Genomic DNA, 18,662 nt, shown 5'->3' on the forward strand with positions numbered 1-18,662 from the left:
CCGGCAGCCATTTGGACTGGTTTTCCAAGAGATATTGAGGCCAGATGTTATTGTAAAAATGAGTAAGTTTGGAGCCCTTTAGGATGGGTACCAAGTGGAGGATGCAGAGGTTTTCTAAGAAGCATTCCAAGGAGGAATGTGAGGTTATGGATGATGCTATCCGTGTGTGTGTGTGTGTGTGTGTGTGTGTGTGTGTGTGTGTGCATGTGTGTGTGTGAAAGAGACAGAGACAGAGAGAGACAGAGAGAGACAGGGAGAGAGGTTTCAATCTGCAGTTGGGGGTGTCCCTAAGATTCAGAAATGAGAAAAGACTGACTGATTATTGGGTCACCAAATCACTTAATGATGCTCAGTGATAATAACAGCCCGAGGAGACTCAGTACCAGAGCTTGTGAGCGAAGGAGACTGAGCTCAGGAATGAGGTCTCCTCTACAGGAAAGGGTCAGGAACTGAGTAGGTGAGGAAGGCCAGCAGAGAGTCCCAAGGAAGTGTTCACACCTACCGAGGGGGAAATTTCCCAAACTGCCTCTGGCAAATGTGCTGAGCCCAAAGGTGGGCCTGGACTGGACCTGAAGGACCCTGAGACAGAGTAAAAGCACTGGAAGAGCCTACTCGAGTCAGGGCACCATTGAAAGGGTTTTCCAGCGCAGGGCTAACCAGGGAACACCACAAAGTCACGCCACACAACGAGCCTCACACAAGACAGTCACTGAGTAGATACACAGGATGGAGGCTGCCTCTGAGCAGAAATGGGAGCAGTGGGCTGGTCAGAGGGGCTGCAGAGGGCTGGGCTTTATAGGGGTTTTAGAGCATGCGCAGTGAACGGGTGGAAAAGTACAATGAAGCCAGAAGTATTGCTTGGCCCTTAGCCCTGAGTCACGGGGTGGGGATTTCCAAGTAGGGTCAGGGACGGGCCAGGGTAGGGTGGTTTTCCATTGACATATCAATCTCATTCACTTCCAAATAATAGAAGCAGGTCTTATCTCACCTGCCTCTCAGTAACTCAACCCAGCAAACCTGAGGTCTGCACAGCACTCTATCTAATCTCTTGATGTTATTCTAATTTGGTCTGTTAACTCAATGCTCTCTCTCTCTGTCTCTCTCTATCTCTCTCTGTGTCTCTGTCTCTCTCTCTGTGTGTGTGTGTGTGAATATGTGTGTGTGTGAATGTGTGTGTGTGTGTGTGTGAATGTGTGTGTGAATGTGTGTGTGTGTGTGTGTGTGATGTGTGTGTGTGTTGAGTGTGCACACATGCACATGCATTTTTGCCCCTAGGTTAAGGTCCAAGTGTTGTACTTCTCAATCTCTCTTCTCCTTAATTTTTGATACAGGGTTTCTCAGGGAAACCAGAGTTCACTGATTGGCTAGGCTGGATGACCACTTAACCCCTAGATCTGCCTGACTCTTTCTCCTCAGCACTGGGATTGCATGCCACCACACACAGCTTTTACTTGAGTGTTCGAGATCCAAATTCAGGCCCTGATGCTTGACCGAACCTTCGATCTCCAGTGCTCTCAGTGGGATCTGTCCTAGGATTTCCCTCAGCAGTGGAGGGTACAGTCTAGGGTCAGCACCAGGGTTTGTTAACTGTCTTTGCTTCTATTTCCTTAAGACCAATCCTCCCCACATAACCGGGGCTATCCTGTAACCTGCTGTCTAACTCAGTCAGGTGAACCTTAATGCCCTCCTCCCTCGGCCTCTCTCACCGCCATACCTCTGCTTGGCCTCAATCTGGACCGCCTCTGTATTTGGGATACTGATATTTTCTGAGGAGCAGCTCTGCTGCCCCTTTAAAAGTCAACGTCTCTGCGAATGCCTCTCGCTGAAACCTTCACCATACAGTCTCTCACAGGATGCACGTGCCAACGGTATCTCTCTGAAGATGGCACAACTGGGCATGGCCAGTGTCCAGACACCTGCTGTGCACCGTTAGGTTGTTTGGTGTTTTTGTTTTGTTTTAGTTCATTTGTGTAAGGAAGGGAGATTACTTTAGCCCCTGCTCTTCCAGAGGTCCTGAGTTCAATTCCCAGCTGACTCCGTTCATTTGTATCCGAGGTGACTCAGAACATTGTGGTCTGTGTTGACAGGAGTGTGGGCTCGCTTGGCAGAGCGTTTACCCAGTGTGCACTCAGCCCTGGGTTCTGTCTCCATCACTGTGTAAACTGGATGCTATGCCGAACACTTTCAACCTGCAGGGGTAGAAGCAGAAGGAGCAGGAGTTCAACATCATCCTCACAGACATAATGAGTTTGAGGCCTGCATAGGCTGCATGACCCTGACTAAAACATAAAGAAAGAAGCAGCAGTTCGGAACACCGGCTCAACTCAGATGACCTGAGCTCAGATCCCAACACCTACATGGTGGCTCAAATTGCCTATAACCACGGCTGCAAGGGATACAATAACCTTTTCTGGCCTCTTCAGGCATTACACTCACATTGTGCAGGCACACGTGTGCACGTGCACACACACACACACACACACACACACAATTGCAAAACAAAATTAATCTTCTTTTATTTTTATCTTTTAAAATGTATTTATGGGGCTGGAGAGATGGCCCAGTGGTTAGAGCGCCGACTGCTCTTCCAGAGGTCCTGAGTTCAAATCTCAGCAACCACAGGGTGTCTCACAACCATCTGTAGTAAGATCTAATGCCCTCTTCTGGTGTGTCTGAAGATAGCTACACTTACTTATAATAAATAAATAAATAAGTCTTAAAAAATACAAAAATAAAATGTATTTATTTTTAATTGTGTGAGTACACTGTCACTGTCTCCAGACACACCAGAAGAGGGCATCAGATCTCATTACAGATGGTTGTGAGCTACCATGTGGTCGCTGGGAATTGAACTCAGGACCTCTGGAAGAGCAGTCGGCGCTCCTCTAACCACTGAGCCATCTCTCCAGCCCGATAGAATTAATCCTAAAAGAGAAAAGGGGGCCGGGATGGAGCTCAGCGGTGGAGAACATGCCTGGTACATGCATGGGTTGGGTTCCTAGGACCAAAGTCTAGAAGAGAACCAAACAAGCTGTCGTTTATTTGCATATGATATAACTATGTACTCACTGTCAATCAACCAGCACAGAAACTGGGACAAATACACAGAGATCCGGTCTCCAGTTACAAGAGTAGCACGTCTGGGGCTGGAGAGATGGCTCAGTGGTAGGAGCACTCTCCTATTTGTGTCCTGTGTTGTTGGAGTCCTGGGCAATGGACTGACACTGTGGGTGGCTGCATTCTTCTGCATGGCCCTCGCTGTCACCATGCTGTGGTTCTTTGGTCTGGCCCTGGCTGACTTTACTGTCCCATGTCTGTGCCCATTTCCATATATATATATATATATACCATGGTCTATGGCTGGTGGCCATTTGCTAACTTGGTCTGTAAACTCTATATATATATATACCATGGTCTATGGCTGGTGGCCATTTGCTAACTTGGTCTGTAAACTCTACATGGCCTTTCTGGTTCTCACCTTCTTCGACGGCATCTATGTGCTGGTCCTCATCTCTGTGGATCGCTGATTGGCCCTGTAGCCCGTGTGGACCGGAAACCACAGGACGCTGCAGCGAGTCACGTGGCCGTCCGTTGCTATGCAGCAGCTGCCTGTTCTCCATTGCTGCTTCGACTTCAACTCAGAGAAAGGGACGGGGCAGGATGGAGTGCCGTAGCCATCGCCTCTTTCCTGCTTGGCTTCCTAGTGCCCCCGACTGTCACCAGCATCTGTACCCACACCCCTTCCTCTACGTCTATGTTTCCAGTCTCCATCTTCTGCCCTGGCTAGAGTGCTTAGGGAAGAGGGTTTAACCAGACGTCCTGTCCCTGAAGCCGATACCCCCAACAGAGGGTGGAAACCTTAACGGTGCAAACTAGAAGTCCACCTTCATAGTCTGTAAACAAATACATTAACTTCTGAAACATGCTTCCACTTCCAGGAAGTCCTCCCAGCAATTCATCCTCAAAAGCCTTCCAGCATCTATTTCCCAAACGGTGAGCAGTGAAAACAAGACTACATTTCCCAGTATGCTTTGCAACTCCATATATCCATGTGACTGAAATCTGGGCAATAGGCTGTAAGTATGCAATGTGACTTCCTTAAAGTGACTAAATGAAAGGGGTCTGTCTACCCTTCCTTGGTTTGAGTAGAAATGGAATGTATTAGCCAGTTTTTGTTATTTGACGACCATCCCCTTTCAAGTTTAACAGCATTTAAAAAACAAAACCCATGTGGGGCTGGGGAGATGGCTCAGTAGTTAAGAGCACTGTTTGCTCTTACAGTGGATCCAATTTTGATTCCCAGCGCCTGTATGCCAATGTACAACTATCCACACTTCCAGTTGCAGGAGACCCAACACCCTCTTCTGACCTCTGCTAGAACCAAGCTTAGTCATACACGCAAGCAAGAAACTCAAACATGTTGTCTTAGTTAGGGTTTTACTGCTGTGAACAGACACCATGACCAAGGCAACTCTTAAGAAGACATTTAATTGGAGCTGGCTTACAGGTTCAGAGGGTCAGTCCATTATCATCAAGACAGGATCATGGCAGCATCCAGGCAGGCATGGTGCAGGAGGAGCTGAGAGTTCTACCTCTTGGTCTGAAGGGAAATAGGAAAAGACTGTCTTCCAGGCAGCAGATGAGGGTCTTAAAGCCCACCTCCACAGTGACACATCTACTCCAACAGGGTCACACCTCATGATAGTGTCACTCCCCAGACCAAGCATATACAAACCATCACCATGTTAAATAAGTAAATCTAGAAACCACAAAACCTTTTATGATTTCTGCAGCTCAGCAGTCTGGGCTGGGATCGGCTGAGCGCTTTCCTCATCGTGGTGGCTCTCTCTCATGTTCTGCTCTGAGGGGCAGCTGGCTGTTGGCTGGGAAGGACACACCGACTAACCATAAAGTTTCCATTCTCCCATATGGTTGCTTTGTATATGCCTCTGTGTGAGCGTGTGTGTCTTTGTGTGTGTGCAAGTGTGTGTGTGTGTGTGTGTGTGTGCAAGTGTGTGTGTGTGTGTGTGTGTGTGTGTGTATGTGTGTTTATAACTAATGAGCCTGGGAGACAACGGTGCTGAGGGGCAGCTCTTGGGAACCAGGCACGTGAGTCCAGTATGGTTCCACACCCACAAGCCCAGTCCTAGGGTTCTCTCATTTCTCACCGTTCCCATGGTTTCCATCCTTCCCACTCACTTGGTTCCCACCACTCCCCCAGTTCCCACTGTTCCCACTCCCTCAGTTCCCACTGTTCCCACTCCCTCAGTTCCCACTGTTCCCACCCCCTCAGTTCCCACTGTTCCCACTCCATCAGTTCCCACTGTTCCCACTCCCTCAGTTCCCACTGTTCCCACTCCCTCAGTTCCCACTGTTCCCACTCCCTCAGTTTCCACTGTTCCCACTTCCTCAGTTCCCTCAGTTCCCACTGTTCCCACTCCCTCAGTTCCCTCAGTTCCCACTCCCCCAGTTCCCACTGTTCCCACTCCCTCAGTTCCCACTGCCCACTCTCACAGTTCCCACTGTTCCCACTCCATCAGTTCCCACTGTTCCCACTCCCTCAGCTCCCACTGTTCCCACTCCCTCAGTTCCCACTGTTCCCACTCCCTCAGTTCCCTCAGTTCCCACTCCCCCAGTTCCCACTGTTCCCACTCCCTCAGTTCCCACTGCCCACTCTCACAGTTCCCACTGTTCCCACTCCATCAGTTCCCACTGTTCCCACTCCCTCAGCTCCCACTGTTCCCACTCCCTCAGTTCCCACTGTTCCCACTCCCTCAGTTCCCACTGTTCCCACTCCCTCAGTTCCCTCAGTTCCCACTCCCCCAGTTCCCACTGTTCCCACTCCCTCAGTTCCCACCCCTCAGCTCCCACTGTTCCCACTCCCTCAGTTTCCACTGTTCCCACTCCCTCAGTTCCCACTGTTCCCACTGTTCCCACTCCCTCAGTTCCCACTGTTCCCACTGTTCCCACTCCCTCAGTCCCCACTGTTCCCACTCCCTCAGTTCCCTCAGTTCCCTCAGTTCCCACTCCCTCAGTTCCCACTGTTCCCACTCCCTCAGTTCCCACTGTTCCCACCCCCTCAGTTCCCACTGTTCCCACCCACTCAGTTCCCACTGTTCCCACTCCCACAGTTCCCACTGTTCCCACTCCCTCAGTTCCCACTGTTCCCACTCCCTCAGTTCCCACTGTTCCTATTCCCTCAGTTCCCTCAGTTCCCACTGTTCCCACCCCCTCAGTTCCCACTGTTCCCACCCCCTCAGTTCCCACTGTTCCCACTCCCACAGTTCCCACTGTTCCCACTCCCTCAGTTCCCACTGTTCCCACTCCCTCAGTTCCCACTGTTCCTACTCCCTCAGTTCCCTCAGTTCCCACTGTTCCCACTCCCACAGTTCCCACTGTTCCCACTCCCTCAGTTCCCACTGTTCCCACACCCTCAGTTACCACTGTTCTCACCCCCTCAATTCCCACTGCTCTCACTCCTTCAGTTCCCTCAGTTCCCACCCCCTCAGTTCCCTCAGTTCCCACTCCCTCAGTTCCCACTGTTCCCACTCCCCCAGTGCCCACTGTTCCCACTCCCTCAGTTCCCATAGGGAAGCCACCCTCATCAATCTTCATCCAAGACTGACTTCTTCAGAAAGAAAAGTCATCATCAGGAAGTCCCAAGCCGGCTTCCTGATGATGCCTTAGCCTCTGTGGTTGCAGATGTCACAGGGAACCTCCCTAGGGACAGTGGGTTGTCCTCTGTGCAGTGGACCAGAACATCTCTACTGAGATCCCCATAAGAAGATGACTGAAGTAGAAACTTAGGGTTCTTTGGAAAGTCAATTGTGCTGGACGGTGTTTTCCTGGAGCAGACACGTGAAGGAGTGTTTCGTTGACTCAGACACAGGTGAGAGGATGTTCTGCCAAAGCAAACACATGAAGGAACATGTGACAAAGGATTCTTTGCTAACTGCACACATGTATTGGTCCATTCGTCGGGACTCTGTAGAGAGAACCACACCAAAACTGTGTGTGCTGGTGAATTCTCGCAGCTTCTGCAGACCTGGGACAATTGGCAGAGTGATGTCTGCTGAGACAGACTCTTGTGCAGAGGCAAGACACACAGACATGTGATGTTTGTGGGGAGTATAGATAGAGCTGAAGGGACAGTGACAGAGGCTGAGGCTGGTTTGCTGGTGTTCGGTGCTTGTCAGACTGGAGTCTTTGCTGATCTTGACCTCACTTTGCTGGGAGAGGTACAGCTGAGAACTCCTGGCATCCCTGCTGACTTGAGTGGAGGCTGCGGCCTGGCTGACTCCGCTAGGTCGTGCCACGGCTGCTGATTCGTGTCTGCTATGCTGGCACTACTGAACTGGACCGTTAGCATACCCGTGAAGTACTCTGAGCAGATGGAGCTGCCGCCGCTGACCTGTAAACTAAACTGGCGGTTTCCCGACAGACGGAAGTTGCCCCAAAGAACCATTTCTAAACAGGGCCACTTCCCTATTCTTTCCCGCTATCTCTGATGGCTGGTGGGCTAGCAGGGAGGATAAAGTGTTTAGGAAGCATGGTGAAAAATAGACATTGAAAAAAAAAATTAATGTTACACATGACTCCTTCCTTGGTCAGATAGATGTTCCTGCTCACAGGGGCTCACACCACCCCAGGTCCCAGGCAGACATCGGTATGCATGCAAGCTGCCGGAATGGGCACCTTGGTCTTGTCACGGATGAGGATATTTATCTCAGAGTGATTAAGCCACTTACTGAAGGTCACACAGTAAAGAGGTGATGGGGGTCGGGGCCCCATGATGTGACTTTACTAATACACCGAGTCAAATACATACGGCACCTGTCAGGTAAATGGGTGGACAGTTAGGTGGGGGGCCAATACCTTTGGGGTGGAGCTAATATTTAAGAGGGAGGGCAGAACAACTGGAGGAGCAGCTAATATCTTAGGAAGGGGTTAATGCTCCAGGGGAGGGGCTGATCTCCACCCAAGGGGCTTAAGTTTATGGAGGGTCTGTCACTGTACTGGGAAGCCTGTGGGGCGTTCTTCACTCCTTCCTTTTGCAACAAGCGCTGACCTAGCACACAATAGGTGTACATGCCCCCTCCCTGTGGATAGACGCTCCAGGAGCCTGCCTCGCACAGCGTGGAAGCCAGCTCCTTAACCGAGGGAGGTTTCGCTCTTAATCACTACCTGTGTGTGTCTCCAGGAAGGCAGCAAGGGAGGCAGAGCCCCCAATCTGGCCTGGTTTTATCTTCCCAGCAGTAGGAGACAGTCTGTCACCCATGTTGGGAAATAGCTGTCAGGAGCTCTTCGCCCCCTGACATCTCCCCGCCCAGCGTGGAACCCGCCCCGAGAACAGGTGCGGGCCTCTGTCTGCTCCCTGAGCGCCTGCATTTTCTCATCCCGAGGCTGTTCCGAAGAGCTGGCAGACCCACTGCCCCGGCGAAATTCCAAAGCAAGACCCAAGAACCCTGCGGCAAGTTGTCCTCCAGCACCAGGCGTGATTTCTGCTTCTTATTCTTGTTTGTGTGGGGAAGAGAGTTGGAAAGAGGATGTGCCGACTCCTGATCCCACCCGTTTATAATGGTGATGGAGACCGGGTCCCACTTTGACTCAGGAGTGCATCAGCCACAGGGGGGCGAAGAAAATGGGACCCCTGGCTTGGGCAGACCTGTGGGTTCACCTACCTAAAGACAGGAGGAGTCTGCGTTCAAGGCCGTTCTGGAAAACTTAGTGAGGTTGTCTTAAAAACAAAACCCAGCTGGGGGCGTGGCTCACTGATGGAGAGTCCCTGCCCAGAAACCCCCTGCGAGGGGCTGGGGGCGTGGCTCAGCGATGCAGTAAGCTGATAGTGTGTCGGAAGCTCTATTCCATATCCAGCGCAGCACTGAAGAGAATGAGTGAAAAAGGAAAAAAGGGAAGAAACCAGCCCCACCCCGTCCCCACGTGTGGAGGCGGGGCGCCATCAACATCCCTGGAGGTCCAGATGGTGGGCACAAAGATCAGGCCAAGGAGGCCTCTAGGAAGGGTTAAGCGGGAGGCTGGGATTTGCGTCAAGAGTTCTGAGGGTGCTATGTTGTTATGCCCTAATTGTAGGTACTCAAAGACCACCGAGGAGCCAATTCTGATGGAAAACACATAAGGATGTTTATTACAGGCTCTAGAACAAGGTCTCTCACCGTTTCTGTTGCAGTGTCTCAGAGGGACAGCCCCAAGCAGAGTCTAGGGGTTCAGGGGCTTTAATCATTGTTACAGCAAACTTGGGGAATTTCCATACAGGTCAACAAGTTAATAGTTTAAAAACTGCATTTCTGGCATAATCTGCAGGAACCGAACAGGGGGACAGAACCACCAGACAAACAGGATGGTCAGGTTATCTATTCTCTGCAGGATGTCTAAAGTTACCTCTATGTACCTTGGTCCTGCTATTCTGGCTCCACTGGCTGTTGCTAAGGGGAATGGGTTGCTATAGAATGTTGGCTCAGGTGGACTTTGTGACTTTCTTCCTGGAATTGAAGTTTAGCCCCTGGTCTTGCACAAAATGAGGTTTCTTTAAACACGGAGTTGGTTGGGCTTTATAATGTGAGGAATTTAAGCAGGAGAGGATGGGGGCGTGTATGCGCAAAAAGATACCTCTAGGACCCATGAGAGGGTGAGCAGAAGCTAAGAGGAGGCAGAGCTGGGACCGAGGGGCAGAGAGAACAACCTGAAGAGGGAGAGCCTGGAAAAGGTGCTTAGAGAAGAGGTGAGGGGCAGAGAGAAGAGAGAATTGTAGTGTGATGGGTTAGGGTGGGGAGCTAACTGCAGGCTCAATTCCACACCCCTTCTCTTCCTTTGTCCCCCTACCCCACTTTCCACTGCAACCCCAAGACAAAGCCTGGGTAAACCTCCTACCCACTTCCTCTTTCCCCATGCCACTGCCCCGCCCACTACACCCTGGCCACACACCCCAGGCCCTCACAGCATACTCAGACCTACAGGCAGGCAAAACACTTATAAACATAAAGCCAAAACCAAAATTTTAAACTTGAAAATTACATCTATTTACTTAGGAGAGGGGTGTAAAAGCATCTGGTGTTTGACCGCCATCTTGCTGCTCCCCCCCAGACACTGTCTCGCATAACTTAAGTTGGCCTCAAAGTTTGTTATAGGTGAGGATGGCCTTGAACTTCTGATCCTCCCGTCCCTACCTCCCAAATTCTGGGATTTCATGTCCGTGTCACTAAGCCCTGGGCTTCTTGATAGCTAGGCCAGTGCTCCAGCAACCATGCTCACCCAGCCCTCTTTAAGAATTTAAACATGTCGGGATTCAAGATGGAGGCGGCAGAGGAGGGTGGTTCAGATCAAGGCGAGCTAGATCGATTTTATCGTGTCTAGGTGGGCGGTTTATATCTTTATTAATAGGCAGTGAATGTACTGTTTGGATGCATTGTGGATTGAGAATTTAACATGTAAATCTGATTAATTAAAAAAAGAATTAAATATGTCTTTTATCCCTCCTCTGAGAGTATGTGTGGTAAAGACTGGCCTGAAACCTGGAGTCCTCTGGCCCCAAACACAGGCTCCTCCCCTGCTGAGTTTGTAGGCAGTGGCTATATGTGGTTTTAATGGGTTTTACTGGACTCCCAAGGGGAGTCCCTTCCCTGCCCTTCCCTCAGGGCTCACATCCTACCTCCCACATCATACGGACCCAGGGGCTGTTAGATCTGCTCTAACCTGAGGTTCCTTTAGCCACACAACCTGATGCTCAAGGCTTCCTCTGCACTGCAGGAATTCCCCCCAAGCCTTCCCGACCACCAGCCTTGCTCCTGTGGGTGCCAGAGAGATACCTCAGGTACCACACAGATAAACCTTACGTCTCAGTGTCTGTGGTGAAATTCTGAACGGAGAAAGGACTTATCTTGACTCACCATTCAAGGTACAGTTGACTGTATCGGGGAAACCGAGGCAGCAGCTGATGGAGGCAGCCAGTGGCATCACATCCAGTCAAGAAGCAGAGACAAACAAGCAAACAAAATGATGGTGCTCAACTCAGTTTCTCCTTTTTCTTCAGTCCATCACTTGCTGCCCATAGTAAAGATGGCTGCCCACAGTATGTCTGACTGCCTGCAGTTAAGATGGCTGCCCACATTCTGGATGGCTGCCTGTAGTCAAGATGGCTCTTCCCACCACAACAGAATCAAGCCAGTCTCGCACAGGTATGCATATCAGGTTGACAATATCCCTTTGCTTACTGTGTGTGTTAAAGTCTTTCAAAGGTATGGGTAATGCAGGCAGACAAATGTGATCACAAACATCAGGAAGCCAGGAGATGGCTTGGTGGGTAAAGGTGCTCACAGCCAACCCTGACAACATGACCAGGGACAAACATGGTAGAAGGGGAGACCTGACTACTGAAAGTTGTCTAAGCTCTGCATGCATACACATACACACTCACATATATGTACACAAAATAATGTGATTTTTTTTTTTTTTTAATGATGGAAGGGGGATTCAGTAAAGGGCTGAGAGGAGAGGCCACAGAAGAAGTGGTATTTAATGAGAAACATGAAAGGCTCAAGTTGTCCAGACTTGTAAAGATGGTCTCTGAGACATGTACATTGGGCCAGAACACAGACAACCAAGGGAGGTTGTAGGTTGATGTCAAGGTGATACATAACTGGACAGTAGAGAGTGGGGTGGGGACAAAGGTTTTGTAAGGCAGGAGAGAGGAGGAAGGAAAGAGAATCAAGATGGAGTCGGAGAAGGAGGATCTAGATCCAGGTAGTATTATGGCGATAGGTAGATATGAATATTTTTAAGGGTTTCTATAGGTCAGTTTGTCTTATCTAGGTAGGCGGTTTATATCTTTGTCAACTGGTTGTAGGCTTATTGTGTGGGTGTGTTGTAGACTGAGAATTTAACATATGAATCTACTTGTGAAATTGCAAGTGTTTAGAGCTTTGATTTTTGCTAGGCTACAGGGGATGTGAGCAAAGTTCCCGCGGGCAGAGACACAGTGGGAGAGGGCGGCTCACAGACTGCGTGGTAGGGAAGAAGCCGGGCAAGTGGATTCAGCTCAGTGGCCCGCGGCTCTGTGCGCATGCGCACGTAGTGAGAACGGGCGGGAACTGGTGGCCTCCGATCATTTTTATTAATTACGGCGAGTATTTAATAATAGGTAAGAGGTAGGGTGTATGAGTCAATATGATTCAGAGATTCCCTATCCAAGGCTTTCTCCACCCTAGGGTCCTGACTGTTTTTGGTGAAGAACCCCTTCCTTAGCTCCCGGCAGCAGATTCTTTGGAGACCAGAGTGTGAATTCCACCATGTAAGCCTATGTTGAAGCCTCCTGCTGGGCTGGGCTGAGAGACTGAGGTGACTTGAATGTGCCTGGTCCAGAGAGTGGCACTGTTAGGAGGTGTGGCCTTGTTGGAGGAAGTGTGTCACAGAGTTTGTTCCCAGCACCCATGTAAGGCAGCTCACCATCACCTTTGACCCCAGCTCCAGGGGATTAGATGCCCCCCCCCACACACACACATACTCATACACACACGCATACTCACACACACACATGCTCACACTCACACACACACACACACAGAGGGAGAGAGGGAGGGGGTGTTAGACAGAGAGAAATACTGGAATATTCTGTCTGTAAAGGTCAGAGAGTGTTTTCAGGAAGGGACACAGATTGGGAACCGTGGGAGTGGGAGTTCTCAGGGTAGAAGTAGAAATTTATTCAGTGATTCTTCTGCAGTTTTCATTTCAATTTTAGTTTTTGAGACAAGGTCTCATGTGGGCCGTGTGAGGCTGGAGAGATGGGTCAGAAGTTAAGACCTGGGCCTTCCAGAGGACCCAGGTTCAATTCTAAGCCTCAAGATGGTGGCTTACAACCGTCTGTAACTCTAGTTCCAGGGGATCTGCCACGTTTTTCTGGCTCCCACAGTCACTGCACACACATGACGCATAGACATATTTGTAGGCCAAACACACATATGCATGAAAGATAAACCTTTAAAAGAATGTGGCCCTGCATAAAATAATACATGGCCACTTACCCAAGGTGTGACTAGAACTCATTCTTCAGACCCTACGTTGAAGGCTCTCCTGGCCTAATGAAATAAGTGATAGCCAGGAAAGGCCCTCTCAAGAAGGCAGCAGCCTGTGGGGTTTTGAAGGGTGAGTAGGAGTACGGTATCTACAGTAATGAGATGAAACCAGATACACCAGGATGATGAAATATCAGGGACTCGTGTGTGTGTGTGTGTGTGTGTGTTCATATGAGTGTGCATGTGTGTGTATGTGTGTGTGAGTGTGCACGTGTGTGTGTGTGTGTGTGTGTGTGTGTGTGTGAGTGAGTGTGTGTGCATGCATGTGTGTGTCTTATTCTAAGAAGTACAGTCCAGAAAGAAGGGAAGTATGGCCAGGAGGCTGATGAGGGGGGATAGAATCACACAGACCGTGAGAGGCTCTGGCCCTACCTGGGGGAACTCGGATGATCCAACCATTCCTTCCGTTCCCAGAGGGACCTGAGGCCTACACTCATGAGATCTTGCTGGCTGACCCTCTTGTTTCCAGCCAAGTCTGACCCCCTGCTTTGTGTGCAAACTTGCCACCAGCTGCTGCTTGGGCACTTCAGCTACAGATGAGCTCAGGGCCCAAGGGCATGGGGTTGGGAGGAGGTGGAGGTAGTGGGAGGGCCTGAATCTAAATCCTGAGCTGACAACCAAGAGCCAAGAGTCAGAGGACTGAGGGATGGGACAGGGTCCAGGTCCTGAGTCCCTCTCCTGGCCTTAGTGGGGCTTTTCATCCAGACTGGCTGGGACTTGAGCTTGAAGAGTCCATGTTCTCCAGAAAGGAGGGAGGTGGGAGGGATGAAGAGGAACTGGAGGGTGAGGGTCTGACAAGAGAGGCCAGGGAGGGGTAGCTGAGAAGGGTAGGTCCAGGTGGAATTTTCCCTTCCTCTACTCAGGGGTTGGGGAACCACAGAAGAAGTGTAGGACGGGGGAGGATGCGGGGGGGTCAGCCCTGGAGTATGTCAGGACAGACTGAGGAGTCACCGGAGAGGAGGATGGGGGCTGGGCTGGATCGGGGGATAGAGACATGGTTTGTCAAGGTGAGAGAGACTGATGGGAGGTCCCAGGAGCAAAGGAAGAGAGGGGACACCAGAGGTCTGGGGGTTCTGGGACCACCCCTGAGGGGCGGCTCAGAGGAAAGTGGTGCAGGGGTATGTGTGTGCGCGCTAACGCGGAGGCTTTGCTGGTCTGTCCCTCTCCACACAGCCCGTAGAGGACACTGGAGACGCAGCAGCCAGCACCCCTGGGGAGTCAGGACCTGCCCTGGGCGGTTCTCTTTCTCCTCTACTCTCTGTTGGCAATTGTCTCTTACCTCCTGGACATGACCAGCTACAGCCTGCTGGCCCTGGCTGGAGGATCCCTACTTCCTGCCCAACCGTCCGCAGCCTGGTATGGCCACCAACTCATAGCTGACGTCATATTCCTGGGGATCCTCCCACTCAGCCTCACGGGGACTCGCACCTGCTGGCCCCTGGGCCTCACTTCTGTTCCCTGGACCCGTGTCTGGCCTTCTTGACCTTCTGTGTCAGTGGCCGACTGCTGGCTCACGTGGCCGCTGACTGTTGTTGCTGTACCTCCTTGCTCCAACCATCCTGGGCACCGGACCATCATACGATTCGCCAAGCTGGTGGGTTCTGGATCCTTCTGCTGGGCCTGTCTGGGAGAGCCCTGGGAACTTTAAGGGACCGAACTGGCCAGAGTAACCCTTTCAATGGGACAATGACTCTGGAATCCCCCGGGCATGACCAGGACTCCTCCGCTTGGAACCCTATGCTGGATCAGTTAGTATTTGGGTTTGGGGTGCCACTGGGGGTACTGAGAGTCTTCCATAGCCTCGTGCGGGAGCAGCTGCAGCTGGCCAGGGTCACAGGGAGGCCTCTGCTGCTGGGCTGCCAGGGGCCACTACAGCCATGATGTTTATCTGTTGGTTTCCCTTCTACCTTCTGCTGCTGCTGAGGTTCCTGGGCATGTGGGGGTCCAGGCTGCAGCTGGGGGATGTGTGGGCCTTGCTGACACCACTGGGGCTCAGTCTGCTGGGATCAATTAGTTTGTTCAGTCTACTGCTGTATGTGTGTGGAGATGTGAAAATCTGGAGAAGGCTGGGCCGGGCCTTGTGGTCTCCTGGGAGGGAAAGGGAGGAGGAGGAGGAGGAGGAGGAGGAGGAGGAGGAGGAGGAGGAGGAAGAGGAAGAGGAACCCCAGGTGCTCCGGATGGAGGCTGAGAGGCTCAGCTGCAGCCTGAGGGAGCAGGACACAGTCTGGGGTATGGGGTGGGCTGAAATGAAGGTACAAGGTACAGGTGATGGGAAGGGAGATGGAGAAGGAGAGAGAGGTTTGGAGGGGGTGGTATGTGGAGCACCCAGATAGAGCATCCGTTCCCATGGGTTTGGAGTCACACAGAATGTGGCAGACAGAGGTCCTGACAGGGAGCCGGGGTGACAGATGCAGGGTTACAGGGTAGAGACAGAAACCAGGAGGCTCCAATGAGGTGTGTAAATAGAACTTAAGACTAAGGAAAGAGGGGCAGGCAGGAGAACAGAACAGATGGGAGGGAGCAAGCCACTTTGGCCTGGAGGTGAGCAGGGGTAGAGTCCTAGTTCCCAGCCACCCTGCTGGACCGTCCCAGGCATTATTCATAAACCTGGGTGCTTGCCCCACTAGGTGGTTCACAGAGACCTGCCAGCATTGGGTCTCTGGGGGACCGCTCTTTGGCTCGGGGTGAACTATCTTTCTTCTTATGGTATTTTGAAATTCCCAAGTGCTTTTCTAGTTACACCTCCCCTTTGGGGATGGAACTCAACCAAGACTTTGAGCACAAAAGGGTAGAGTCTTAACAGCGAATGCCACCCCAGACCCTCACTGGGGGATTCTAAAATGTGCCCACCTTCCATGACACCTCTCAATCCCAAAGGTGAACTCCACCTATCTCTGAGTGGTTCCTCCTTCCCCATCCCCTTTTCTTTTTTAAAAAAGACAAGGGCTCATTTTGTAGCCCAGGCTGGCCTCAAATGCATGGTGATCCTTCTGCCTCAGGGCCCCTTCCAGTAGGAGGACCAGCCCGAACCATTACCATCACCCCTGTGCAACCCTGAGCCTTTGGTACAGTCACATGAGGCAGGCTAGAGTGGGGGAATTAAAAAGATGTGCATTCAAGGGGCTAGGACCCTTCACCACAGTGTCTGGCTGAACCACCAGTTGGGAGTCGAGAGTCCCAGCACCATCAGGTTCTGTGGGCCAGCAGGATAGCTCAGTGGTAAGACACTTACCACCAACCCTGACAACCTGCATCTGATACCCGGGACCACACAAGGGAAGGAGAAAACTGACTCCTGCAGGTTGTCCTTTGACCTCCAAGTGTCCTTTGACCTCCACACATGTTCTAGTGCCCATATTCTATTCCCCCATCAAACAACAACAACAACAACAACAAACACCCTTTTTGTTTTGATGGTTTCCTTATTCCAAAAAAAAAAAAAACAAAATCCTTCTACACAGATCTATCTTCAATATGAAGGTTGGAATAGCAGTGAGCCTTAGACGTTTGCATCATTTAAGGTCATGTTCCTTTCAAAGCTGCAAAGTGCAAACTTTAAAGGACTTACAAAGCAATTTTCTGGGGAATCTCATAAACAAAGATATCTTTGTGTAAGTCGAAGCGTCCCCTAGCTCCCCTATGGACCATGGCTTCATCCTGAGAACTGTCATCTTCTGTGATGAATCCCAGAAAATACCTTGTGGTGGTTTACCAAGGAAAAGGAAAAGGTCCTCCGAATAAAGTCAAGTCAGAAACCTAATTTGTCCTGAGAAGCCTGCATCCTGACACCCAGGGGCCCTGGCGTGTACAACCCTCCCTTGAGCATTTCTCTGTCAGGATCCTTTCTTAGGACCGGAGAGATGGCTCAGAAGTTAAGAGCACTGGCTGCTCTTCCAAAGGATATGAGTCCAGTGACTGGCACCCAGGTGGCAACTTGAAACCACCTTTAACTTAGCTCCAGGGTTCTCTGTGGTCACTGCACTCACGTGCACAGACACATACAGTTTAAAATAATCTATTAAAAAATCTGGGGGGGGGGCTAAGTGTTCGTGATGGATGTGTGAGACTGTAGGTCTGCATGTGACATAACCCGTGTGTGTGTGTGTGTGTGTGTGTGTGTGTGCATGTGTGTGTGTGTGTTTGTGTGTGTGTATGTGTGAAGTTGGGGGGCAACCTGAGAGTGTTGATCCCCACCTTTCACCTTGAGACTGGGTGTTGTGGTGTGAATAAGAATGACCCCATAAGCTCATATATTTAAATGCTCAGTCACCAGGGAGCAGCATTATTTGAGGATTACAGGGAGTAGGTGGCATGGCCTTGTTGGAAGAAGTCTATCACTTGGGGTGAGCTTTGAGGTTTCAGAAACTCACATGAGGCCCAGCGCCTCTCTGCTTGAGCATCGGATGCAAGCTCTCAGCTATTTCCCCAGCTCCGTGTCTGCTTGTGTGCCACCCCACAGTGATGACACGGACTGACCCCAGGAAACTGTAAGCCAGCCTCCAATGAATTACATTTTCTGAGGTGCTGTGGTCATGGTGTCTTGTCATAGCATGGAATAGTGACTTAGGCGTCTTCGTTCTGTTTGTCACTGTGGATAGCACGGTAGCTGCCCCTTGAGTTTCCCAGGGTTCTCCTGTGCGTGCACCTTGGCACAGAGGTGCTAGGATCACAGCTTCCTGCTCCGCATCCGGACTTCCCGTGGGTTTATGGGATGCCGGACCAGGTCCTCGTTTTACCCAGCAAGTACTCTTAACTCCCGAGCCACATCCTCATCCTCCCAAATAAGTTTATTTTGAGATTTATTTACTTACTTTTTTTTTCTGTGTGTGAGTGTTTTGCCTGCGTGTGTGTCTGTGCAGCACAGGTGCCCACTGAGGCACCGGATCCCCTGAAACAAGGTTGGGACCTGCAGTGAGCTCGCTAGGGAATCCAACCCAGGTCGTCGGGAAAAACAGCCAGCACTCTTAACCACTGAGCCATCTCTCCAGCCCTAAAACTATTTCTTAATTCTAACTCTGCTTCACACTGGCTTAGTGCTTGCTTTAAGTGGCCTTGCTGCTTTTGCAGTGGACCGGAGTTTCGAGTTTCCGGGCACCCATGTCTGGCAGCTTGCAGCTGCCTATTACACTAGCTCCAGGAAATCGAAAACCCTCTTCTGGGTTCCATGAACACCTCTCCAGGCACATACATGAACATCTACACATTCACACACACACACACACACACACACACACACACACACACACACCACATGCATGCAATTTAAAAGTGAAATAAAATCAAGGGGTGGTGGCTCACCCCTTTGTTCTAGTAGGGACAGGCAGATTTCTGTGACTTTGAGGCCAGTCTGGTCTTACGTGGTGAGTTCCAGCTAACCTGACTCAGAAATAAGTCTATTAACTAAACTATAATCTTTAAAGCACATAATATAATCCTGGCACATAACTAGTGTTTACTTTAAAAAACAAGCATAGTGATAATTAAAAAAAAAAAAAAAAAAAAAAAAAAAAAGTCCCGTCTTTGTCTGAGTTGGAGGCCTCTGAAAGAATTTCCCAGGCAACACAGCTACCTCTTCCG

At 50.7% G+C, this 18,662-nt stretch overlaps 1 pseudogene across 1 annotated transcript; it reads left to right on the forward strand.

Moving 5' to 3' along the window:
• The first annotated feature begins 14,047 nt into the window (after positions 1-14,047).
• LOC308414103 (formyl peptide receptor 2-like) lies at positions 14,048-15,773 on the forward strand (annotated as a pseudogene). Its single transcript has 3 exons — positions 14,048-14,092; positions 14,266-15,397; positions 15,713-15,773. The product of its transcript is annotated as a formyl peptide receptor 2-like (transcript).
• The last annotated feature ends 2,889 nt before the right edge of the window (positions 15,774-18,662 follow it).

The sequence above is a fragment of the Micromys minutus genome (genome assembly GCF_963924665.1).
Source record: "Micromys minutus genome assembly, chromosome: 32".
Lineage (NCBI taxonomy): Eukaryota > Metazoa > Chordata > Mammalia > Rodentia > Muridae > Micromys > Micromys minutus.